At 47.8% G+C, this 10,728-nt stretch overlaps 1 long non-coding RNA gene across 1 annotated transcript; it reads right to left on the bottom strand.

The window, feature by feature from the left end:
- Positions 1-6,843: 6,843 nt before the first annotated feature.
- On the bottom strand, positions 6,844-10,355 carry LOC134560449 (uncharacterized). Its single transcript, XR_010082737.1, has 3 exons — positions 10,176-10,355; positions 9,883-10,062; positions 6,844-7,308 (listed from the first exon to the last, which is right to left on the bottom strand). It is a non-coding gene; the product is annotated as an uncharacterized LOC134560449 (long non-coding RNA).
- Between the last annotated feature and the right edge of the window lie 373 nt (positions 10,356-10,728).

The following is a 10,728-nucleotide window of genomic DNA, read 5'->3' as shown; positions in this document are numbered from 1 at the left end:
CTCTCAGCTCAGCTGGGAACAGCACACTGGAAGCAGCACTTTCCTCGATAAACACATTAATTGGGGTCGGTTTCCCTGCTCTACATGTGCAGAACTTGCACTGCTAATGGGAGCTCTGCAGGCTCATCAGCCTGCTGCCAACATCCCTTCCTGGGGTCACTGCAAGCTCAGCTGCCTTTCATTAGCCACACACTCCCCAACAGCTTTTTCTCCTGGAAAATAATGTTCTTCCTTCTCCTACAGTAATGCAGGCATTGAGACAAAACCTGGTCTGTCAGGTCCAGGCTCAAAATGTTCAAAATGTCATTGCTGACTGTCCCAAAAGACAGAACCAGGCACCTGGCTGTCAAGAGATTCTCCTATTTGCAGCACTGAACTTTATGAATTAGAATGGTCAGTGAGGAAAATAGGATTTTGGTTAGAAGACAGTAGATGTCAGTAGGTATTTTTTGTATCACAGAAATCAGTGCTTTTGCAATGACGTTATAAACTAATGTTGGTTATAAACTAAACTTCATTCTGGATTTTACAGTATTTCAGAGGAGTAGCAGGTTGAAAGGGCTCATGGAAATACAGATACAGGAAATCTACAGCAGATATACTGGTATTTATTCTGCTGCGGTTTTGCTTCCAAACCCCACTGAAAGAGAAGCTGGTGATTATGTAGAGTCCCAGACAAATCTGCATATGCCAACATGGCTTTATTTTAGGAGATACAAAGACATTCACAGCTGTGAATTTCACCTTGGCCTGTTTTTCTAGTCTTTATAAACTGGCACTTTTCCTGAATACCCAAGCATTTAAACTGTTTCTTAAAGTCAGAAAGTTAGCAGTAAATTGTCCTTGTTTGTGAGCAACTTCAATTGTCATATTGGCATATTTTATGTAAATATTTTCCATCTTTGCCAACTTAAGTCCACATTGAAATCCTCTAGTATGAATTCTGTTTATTTAATCTTCATTAGGGAGTCTTTTTTTCTGTCTCCTTTAAACCACTGTGGATTAAAATAATGACTTTTGTTTAGCACGTGATCAGACACTCACCTGGCGTGTCTCTGCAAGCGATTTGCCGACGCCCCGGTCAGTGTTTTCCCCAGGGAGAAAGGTCTGTACAGCTCCCCTGGGAAGCTGTGCCGAGCCTGTGCCTCAGCTCAGAACCACATTAGTTGTGCTATTTGTCACTTACAGCTTCCGTGGGGCTTGAATGGTGCAGGAAATTACTGCCGGCGGAAAATGAGCAAAGCAGAAAGGATGGACGCTTCAAAAGACAGAGATTTTCCCTGTCACAGCTGCATCAGCTGATCAGACCTCACTGAGAAAGGGGGCAAATAGCACCTGGGGAAGTTGGAGCCAGATTACAAAGTTAAGGGAAAGCAAACTGAAATTTGAAAGGGGAAAAAAAGTCTATAGACGCAGAGATGTGGCAGGCACAGGTGCAGATGGAAGCTGCAGATCTGCTTGCAGGAATGCAGCTCGCCCTGTGGATTCAAGGGCTGGCACCATGGGCAGGGCTGGCACCACGGGCAGGGCTGGCACCACGGGCAGGGCTGGCACCACAGGCAGGGCTGGCACCACAGGCAGGGCTGGCACCATGGGCAGGGCTGGCACTGCAGCCCATTATTAAAGGTGATCAGCCCTGGTGTGATCCATGCTCAGAAATCTGATCGGGATTACTTTGAAACACTCCAGAGACTTTGTTCTTTGGAGCAAGGACTAGAAAGTCTCCCAGGGAAATTACATTTTGGACTAACTGCTCCTGTCCTGTCCTGACTTCCAGGTGTTCACTGGCAGATTAATGTTAGAGGTAAGCCGCAGGTTGGGTCTTGTATCCCTGTGATTTTGTATCACAGCCTGGCAGTTTGAGACTATTCTGAAGCACTTTTCCACATTAAGGTATCCACATCACATCTCTGGCTCCTGTAAGCTCAGTGATAAGTGTGAGGAGTCCTTTGCTGAGATAAGTGTGCTATGCTAAGCAGGAAGAAACCCCAAGCTCTGAGATAAAGTCACTGCCAGAAGATGTAAACCCGCATTTTCCGTGGGCTTCGCTCACCCCTGCAGAACGAGACGTTCCACAGGACGGGAATGTTTCGTGTGATAAAAGGACAGGAGCAGAAGTGCTGACTGGCTCAGAGTTCTGGCTCCTGGCCTCCTTTCTGTCTTGCCCCTAATGAACATTTAATTGGCCAAAGCTCTGATGATCCCTACAGTGAGCTGGCAAGCCCAGATAACTGTCTAGATTCTTAGATGATATAAACAGGCACAGTTCCAGTGAGGTGAAGGGAGAAGTGCTGATTTATCCAGCTGAAAGCTTGGCCTGTTACTTTCAGTGTTTTCATTTTTTATTCTTTTTTCCCTGTGGAACTGTATTCCCAACTGCATGCAGATGCTTCCTAGCCCTCAGCTTTAGGATGGCAGCCTGCATCTACCTGATGTGTCTTCTTCCATCCTGCAGCATTTTAGAAGACAAAAGGAAAGAGGATTTCTTCTAGTTAGATATTTTCTAATAATCTTGTGACAGCAGGAAATCCCTATAGCTACAAGTTTGATCTCTATGTCTATGTGTATAAACTTCTAGGGAATAGATGAGAGAGCAGCAAATGCTATTCAAAAATAAATACTATAATTCCTGGGGATTGACTTCCAGCAGAACTAGTTGTGTATTGGAAGCAGCTTTTTCTGATAGCACTTAGACACCCAGGTAATCTCAAGCTTCCTGCCAAATACACAGTCTTCTGCAAAAGATTTTTTCAGGGATACCAATTTATATCCAAAAGTCTCTGCATGCATTGACTAATATTGGAAATTACTGCCTTGGTTGCAGATATATGTGGCTGCCTGTGAGCAGAATTTGATTCTCTTTTGATTTTTTGCCTCCAGACTTTTCAGCTGAAAAAAAAACTCACCCCAAAAAAGCACCATGTCAAAAGAACAGAAAGCAATGTTTGCTACTGTCCCTTCCCTCACACGGGTGTGTGTAAGAACACCCCTGAGCTGTGGGTTCTGCAGAGGTGGCAGGGGGGCAGACACAGCCTGGCCATGGCACAGCACCCAGGGGCTCAACTTTGTACACACTGGAGAAAAAAATCCAGGGAAAGATCCTCGGTGATGGGAACCCGAAGCTCTTTGGAGGGGTAATAAGCATTTAAAATGCCGTTACTGCGGGGTGTGCAGGAGGCTTTGGCTGCCGCAGCAGCTCTGGAATCTCAGAGGTGTTGGGGAGAGGAACAGAGGCTGCCCCTGCTGCGCGGGGACCTTTGTAGTCCGCGGCTGTCACACGAGCGGCTGGGAGCGCCCGGCTCAGGGGATCGCTGGGAGTGTTTGTTCCCCTGAGCCTGCAGATAGCAGAGTCCCACTGAGCCGGCAGCCAGAGCCGGCACTGCTGAGTCAGGACAGACAGACAGACAGACAGACAGACAGACAGGGCCAGGGCAGCCCCGAGCCTGTCCTGGACACATTTAGGGGGTGCAGACACAAGGGATGCACTGAAGTTGTTCCAGTCCTGATCAGCCTTGGGAATGCTGCTTTTCCAAACTGCACCCTGTCACTTCCTTGACTTACCCTCTCCTTAGCTGCCTTAAGTTAACACCTCTTTATTTCAGAAATTGGCTTTTTTAGATTTATACTCCACTAATTGGCCTTTTTCACCCTCTGAACCCTTTCTGCTTCCTCCTGCACGTACCCCAGCCCCTTTCACCACCTAATCCCTTCTTTCCACACTTCGATCCGTTCTCTTTTTCCTTTTTATTTCCTCCCCAAATGAGCTCGTACTCTTTTGCTACAACCCCTGAGGCTCTGGTGCTAAAAATCTCTGACTTATGTTTTGGTGTTAAAAATTTCTGACTTTCCCTGACTTTCATTACCTGACACTTGTAAAATAGGCTCTGATCCTACAAACGTGTATGGGCATGCCAAGCTTAGATTGGATGCAGTGGGACTGGTGTCTGTTTTGCCAGTTTTTATGGTTTTAGCAAGAGTTGCACGATATTTATATTTCTGTTTCTGAAAATCCCAGTTTAAGGAGCCCATGTCAGAAAGGTTCTGCTTCAGATAGGAAAATAAAAAAAAAAAAAATAAAAGAGAAGCAATAATTTCTAGTCCTCCTTGCTGTAGAAGCAGATAGGAAGTGTAAATCATATAAATTTGAAAGTCAGAGGGAAAAATAAAAATAACTCAATTGTCTATATATTTCAAATCTCTTCCCTGTAATCTCATAATCTTTTGAAGCCGATCCAAATTTTGAATACCTGCAGTTGGCAATGCTGAGCATGCAGTTAAAGGTTTGCAATTATTTGCACTCACTTATTAAGTTATCACTGGCTTTTTCTAAACAGAAGCCGAATATATCAGAAAGATGGTTTGCCTATACAGTAACAGAACAATGCTGCACCCAGTGCAGACAAAATACTCAAAGAAAGGAAAACACAGCACCAAAGCTGGGCTGTTCCAAAGGGATATTTTAGGAACATCTGGTCTCTACTGGAAGAAGCATTTCTCCAAAAATGGGGAAAAAAATCAAACAAAAAAGTAAAATCTTTGCATGTATTCAAAAGCAAAACTTTAACGAACAGGCTTTGATCTGCAAATGTAATTAGCATTAGAATTAGAGATGGAATGGAGATTTGTCTAAAAGCATTAATTCAAATCCCACGCCTGATATTTTCTTATCACTGCTGTAATTCTAACAGTGCCTGTGGCAGATTCAGAAATCAGAAGAAAGGGACAAGGGCAGTAGGTCTCCCACTAGCAAAAAAAAAGGGGGGCGGTGGGAGTGAGGAAAAAGAGTGTGAGATGGAATTAATCTATAATATCCCCAACCCAACTCTATTTCCAATGTATGAATTATTTATCTCCCAATCTGCAAACGCCAATATATCTGTGTGCACCATTACTTTGATCTGCTGCTGCTCCCCAGCCCTGCAGTGCCTAACCCGAGAGGGCTCCCACAGGCGGCAGGTTTGGCTCACTGGAGCAGCCCCAGCACCGGCTGCAGGCCTGAGGAGAGCCCCGGGCTCCCCTCGGGGCTCCCCTGCTGCCACCCTGCTGCCCTGTGTGACTCTCTCCGTGCCCAGGTCACACCTGGACCAGCCCTGCTGGCCCCGGGTGACAGCTCAGTGACGGTTCAGTGACAGCTCAGTGACACAGCTCCACTGGCCTGGCTGCTGGCAGGGCAGGAGGTTCAAGGGTCCCTCCCCTTGCGGTGTGCAGGGCTCTGTGTGCAGGGGGCTGATCGGCCTTGGGAGGGATCCTCGGGGCTGGGATTGACCCCAGCCCAGTCCCGTGGGCAAAAGAGCCCTCCCAGGGACGGGCAAAGCTTTTGGTGGGCCAGCAGCAGGAGCAGGGGTGGCTTCGGTTCAGTGGCACTGGGGTGTCCCTGTCACCTACAGGGGCAGGGGTGGCTTTGGTGGCACTGGGCTCCCTGTCACCCACAGGGGCAGGGGTGGCTTTGGTGGCACTGTGCTCCCTGTCACCCACAGGGGCAGGGGTGGCTTTGGTGGCACTGGGCTCCCTGTCACCTACAGGGGCAGGGGTGGCTTTGGTGGCACTGGGCTCCCTGTCACCCACAGGGGCAGGGGTGGCTTTGGTGGCACTGTGCTCCCTGTCACCCACAGCCAGCTCCCATAAGCTGCTCTCTCAGTGCTCGCTATGAGGCTGCAGAACCGTTCCAGCCTGTGCCACCCAAGCAATATCACGGATTATATTCACTCTGAAAGAGGTGGCCAGGCTGCTGCTGCCAGACAGGGGCAGAGCTCACATTCAGACACCTCTCAAACTCCTTTCTGGCCAATTCTTTCGGTAAATTGTGCTTCCTTTGAAACTGGAAGAAGACATGTGGTGATTATGCACTTACCAGAGGGATTTGACCAAGCATTTATAGTTTTCAAGTCAATATTTTAATGGTTATTACTATTATTAAAATTGCAATTTTGCTTGATCTTGTTACAGTTTTCACCTTCTTTTTTTCATTCCCTAAGAAAGAAAATAACTTTAGCAGGAACAAAGGCTGAGAGGCTGAGGAAAAGGCAGCCATAAGAGTCTTATCAAAGCCCCAACAGAGGGGGAATAATTATTCACACTCTGTTGGGGGTTCTAGAAAGACCATCTGAGGAAAAGGATCACTCAGTCTTTTCAACATGTGAAATTAAAGAAAACCACTAGAAACTCAGTGCAGGCTTGGGAGGGGGAAGTGAAGCAGGGGCAGCTGAGAGGAAGCTGTGGCTGCTCCTGTGCCCCTGACTGCCACCATCAGCTGCCCGCTGGCCGTGCGGGGCAGCGCCACCGCCGCAGTTCTGTGACAAAGCTGCGGCAGTACCTGCACTGAAAGGAAAAGAGCAGAGCCGAACACACGGCTGCACTGTGAAGCACATCTACCTGATGGGCTCTGCTCACTGCCTCCCACTGCTGTGCCAGCTGTTTATTCTACATATGTGGAAAACCTCTAAACTTTACCTAATCAATGTATTTGATAATTTCAAACACCTTTCTGTTATCTCCCACACTGGCCTCCAGTCTTGAAAGAGGCATGTCCTAAATATTCATGGTACAGCCTAACATTGTGCTGCTGAAAACTTCCATTTTTAACCATTTGGCTGCTGGTTTTTGGGGATTATAACCTGCCATAAGGATTAATTTTTTTTTCATTATTTAGCTGAGCTCTGCCATCTGTCTGTACCCATTTCTTATTTCACATGGATACTCTCTGAGACCAAGTCCCTCATTTTATTATGTTTTGCATAACCCCTCCCTCTGTAGAATCCTGAGAACAAATCTTCACAGACTTGTCCCACACAGACTGTCACAGACATAGATCATAGTGTTCACTGTGTCCCCAGGAGTTAGGAAAGTGATTTTATCGCCATTAAACAAATGGGAAACTGAGGCAGGGTGGTTTAAACGACTTACCAGGGTTACACACGAGGTTTGAGCAGAGAAAAATTTTGAATACAGCTTCTACAAACCCACAGCTAATATACTGACCACAATGTCAACTTTTATTAAAATAATAATTATACATACATATATATAATTAAAACTATTCAAAATCTGTAATTAAGGTTGACATTTAAAATGATGCCAAGAGTTGAATCAGCTCCAGTCCCTCGTAAAGCAGGGTTACCCAACTGACTGGAGATGGCCTCTAGCACATCAGAGCCCTGCTCAAACAATTGGGGAGTGCTTCTGCTCCCGAATTACCTCTCTGGAGTTCACCTCAGGGTAAAGTAACAAAATGCCCCGTTGGGCAAGGCCTTGGTTTGTGTGAGTGCTGCCACAGCTGCCGTGCTGAGAGCCCGGTGCCTGTGCCTGGCCCTGCAAGGACAGAGGGGACAGCAATGTCACAGTGGGCATGGAGAGGTGATGGCAGTGTCACAGTGGGCATGGAGAGGTGATGGCAATGTCACAGTGGGCATGGAGAGTTGGGTTTGTGATCTCAGTGGGCATGGAGAGGTGATGGCAGTGTCACAGTGGGCATGGAGAGGTGATGGCAGTGTCACAGTGGGCATGGAGAGTTGGGTTTGTGATCTGCTGAAGGAAAGGTCTCGTACCAGCCGGGCTGAACGCCCCACGCCAGCCGTGCCAGCAGCTCACGCTTTGCTGGCTCAGCACATTGCTTCACTCAGTGTTATGTTTAGGAATTATTAATGAGGGGCTTGTAAGGCTTGCTTTATTTTAATGCACAGTTCAAGTCAACACTGGCAGGATTCAAATCTCCATTTGGAATGAAAACCTGTAATTGGTTCCTGTTTGCTTGGCAGGAGGTTTTACAGGAGCCTCGCGGTGGGATTTGGGTTAGAGACGAGGCTGGTTCCTGCCCAGGTGGCACCTCACCTGCAGCTGCAGCCACACCAAGGGCTGCTCTTGCTCAAACACCTTCTGACTGAAGTGGCCTCTGAACAAGCACTAATGCCTAAATTAAAGGTGACCTCTCTGTCCCTTGGGTCTCCAATATGAGGCTGCTTCTTGAATGTGTTAAGCAAAAGACACTGCGCAGTTTTCTGGCCTGGAGTTCTGAGACATTTGTTGAGAAGCAAGTTAAAAAAGTGCAGATTGAGTCCACAGATAAAGCACTGACCAGGTCTCTGAGTCACTGCTTCATCTCTGGCCAGCTGCTGGGGATAAAGGAGCCTTGTTATTCTTCAGGAACACCAGGCCTTCACCTCCCCAGCGTGCCTTGGGAGCTTGCACAGAGCTAAACATGTTTTCCAAATGGTTGGCATCTTTTTTCCCAAGCAGAGAGCTCTTTCTCATCTCCTTTTGGAAGTCCTTGGGAAGGAGTCTCGTTTGCATCCAGCAGATTTCTGCCAGCACTGCAGAAATGGTGCTGCCCTTTAATCAGAGGCAGGGATTTGCTGCCAGTGGCATCCCTGGCCAGGAGCAAGGCAGGGCTGCAGCCCAAGGGGTCTCGGCCAGGGGTTCTGTGGGCTCAGCTCTGCAGGAGCCTTTATCAGCTGAGGCGGGTACTGAGCTCAAGATTTATTTCAGATGGTGATTGGGAGGGAAGTTTCCAGTCTGAATTAATGAAAAACAAGCCAGACCACAGACTGAAACCAGTCCTACACTGACCAAAACCAACGAAAGAGGTGATGTAATGAAGTTCCCTACCTGTCCACATTTTGCAACCCTAAGAACAAACAGAATATAAACTCTTCACTGCTCTGTGCCTCATGTTACATAATATTTTACTGTTTCACTCTCGTTTTGCTGCTCTGCTGTGCTTGCCAAGGTGGTGACAAATGGCAGGAGACAAAGGCAGAGGTTTGGGAAGCATTTGTGGAAGTGGAGGCTGGAGGCAGAGGAGAGCCCAGCGTGCCTCGCTAGCTAAATGTCAACTGCCTTTGCCATTGATGGACTAAATCTTGTTGGGTTTGTGTTGGGAAAATTGCAGATCCCCAGCACAAAATTTTACCCGCAGGGCTAGCTGAGCTGTGTTATAAATGTGCTGTATACCAAGGGAAAAGTATTCTCTGGTGTCAAAAAATTGTTGGTGTTGCTTTGATTATTTTTTTAAAAAATACTTTCAAAGTGAAAAAGAGGATTTTTTTTTTTTTTATCTTAAAGGGATAAAAAGCAGCAGGGAGTTGCTTTCCTTAGTCTATACGCCCTTTAAAATCCACCACAGAATACCCCATTAATTTATTTTCCCTTTTCCAGCATCACATTTTGAAAAATGCCCGTCACACTGCAGATGTGCAGCTGACTTCCTATTAGACCCAAAGCCGTGCTGGGGGAACGAGGGCCGTGTGTCCCCACTGTCCCCAGAGCAGCTCAGGGTGGGGTGAGCACAGGCAGGAGCAGTGCTGGGGGAACGAGGGCCGTGCCGGGGGAACGAGGGCCGTGTGTCCCCAGTGTCCCCAGAGCAGCTTGGGGTGGGATGAGCACAGGCAGGAGCCGTGCTGGGGGAACGAGGGCCGTGTGTCCCCAGTGTCCCCAGAGCAGCTCGGGGTGAGCACAGGCTGGAGCCGTGCTGGGGGAACAAGGGCCGTGTGTCCCCAGTGTCCCCAGAGCAGCTTGGGGTGGGATGAGCACAGGCAGGAGCCGTGCTGGGGGAACGAGGGCCGTGTGTCCCCAGTGTCCCCAGAGCAGCTCAGGGTGAGCAGCTCGGGGTGAGCACAGGCTGGAGCCGTGCTGGAGGAACGAGGGCCGTGTGTCCCCACTGTCCCCAGAGCAGCTCGGGGTGAGCACAGGCTGGAGCAGTGCCGGGGAGCCGAGGCAGGGCAGGGCTGTGCCTGTGCTCGCCACACAATGCGGGGATGTGCCGCCGCTGTCACCCCGCGCCACGGCCATTGTCAGCGGGTCAAAGCACTGAATATCAATGCACTAATTCCTTCACCCCTCCAACCCCAGCTCTGACTGGAATGTTCACTTCTGTGGCACAGCGCTCACCTCTGGCCTCGCCATCTTCATGGCTCCGCACTTCAAAGGCTCCTGCTCGTGTAGAAAACGCCTGATTGAAGGAACGGTCAGAGCTGCACAATTATTTCAGAAAAACTCCACATTGTGTTTCAGCTGAGGACAGGAGAACTGGCGAAAGTCTGAATCGCTTTCAAGATTCAGATCTAAATCCTGAGGTTTAGAAATATGAAAGTCAAAACTACAATAGTCCAAACACACAGAGCCTATTCTTTGCACCTTGAAATGTGGAAAATTAAAGACCTGCTCTCAGTTTGACTACTCACCTTTCCATTTTCTGAGGCACCCAACAAAGTTCCCTCTGCTAATGAATACAGGTTTTGATTGTTGGATTACACAGATTATTTTCTGTCATCTTCAAGTCCTTTAAACAATTGCTGCCTTTGAAATCCCTTATGCAAGAAGCATATGACCTTACAACACTCCTGTTCCTCTTTTGTGTTTAACATCACAGCCCTCTCTGTGGTTATACACAATGTGGGGAAAGCTGCAGGTCAGGGCTGTGAGGTGATCGCTGAAAACGCAGGGCGCCCAGCTATTGAAGCTGACACAAAATACACAGAAGAAAAGAGGCTGCATGGAAAGGGTTTAAAAGTAAACATTATTTTTTATATCACATTCTGTTACAGTTCCAAAAACCAAGGAACAGATGGTTGTACACAGGACAGGATATAGATCAAGGGACAACAGAAAATTAAATTGAATGTAAACTTGGGTGCTGAAACAATCTCAAATTAAAACTTGAAGTGTGGTCAAGAATATCCATACTGGGTGGAATTTATTTTGGAACACCATTCCTGCCCCTCCACCCCTCCAGTC

This window comes from Prinia subflava, chromosome 19 (genome assembly GCF_021018805.1).
Source record: "Prinia subflava isolate CZ2003 ecotype Zambia chromosome 19, Cam_Psub_1.2, whole genome shotgun sequence".
Taxonomy (NCBI): domain Eukaryota; kingdom Metazoa; phylum Chordata; class Aves; order Passeriformes; family Cisticolidae; genus Prinia; species Prinia subflava.
The sequence above is the reverse complement of the archived record's forward strand: the minus strand, read 5'-3'. Positions and strand labels throughout refer to the sequence as shown.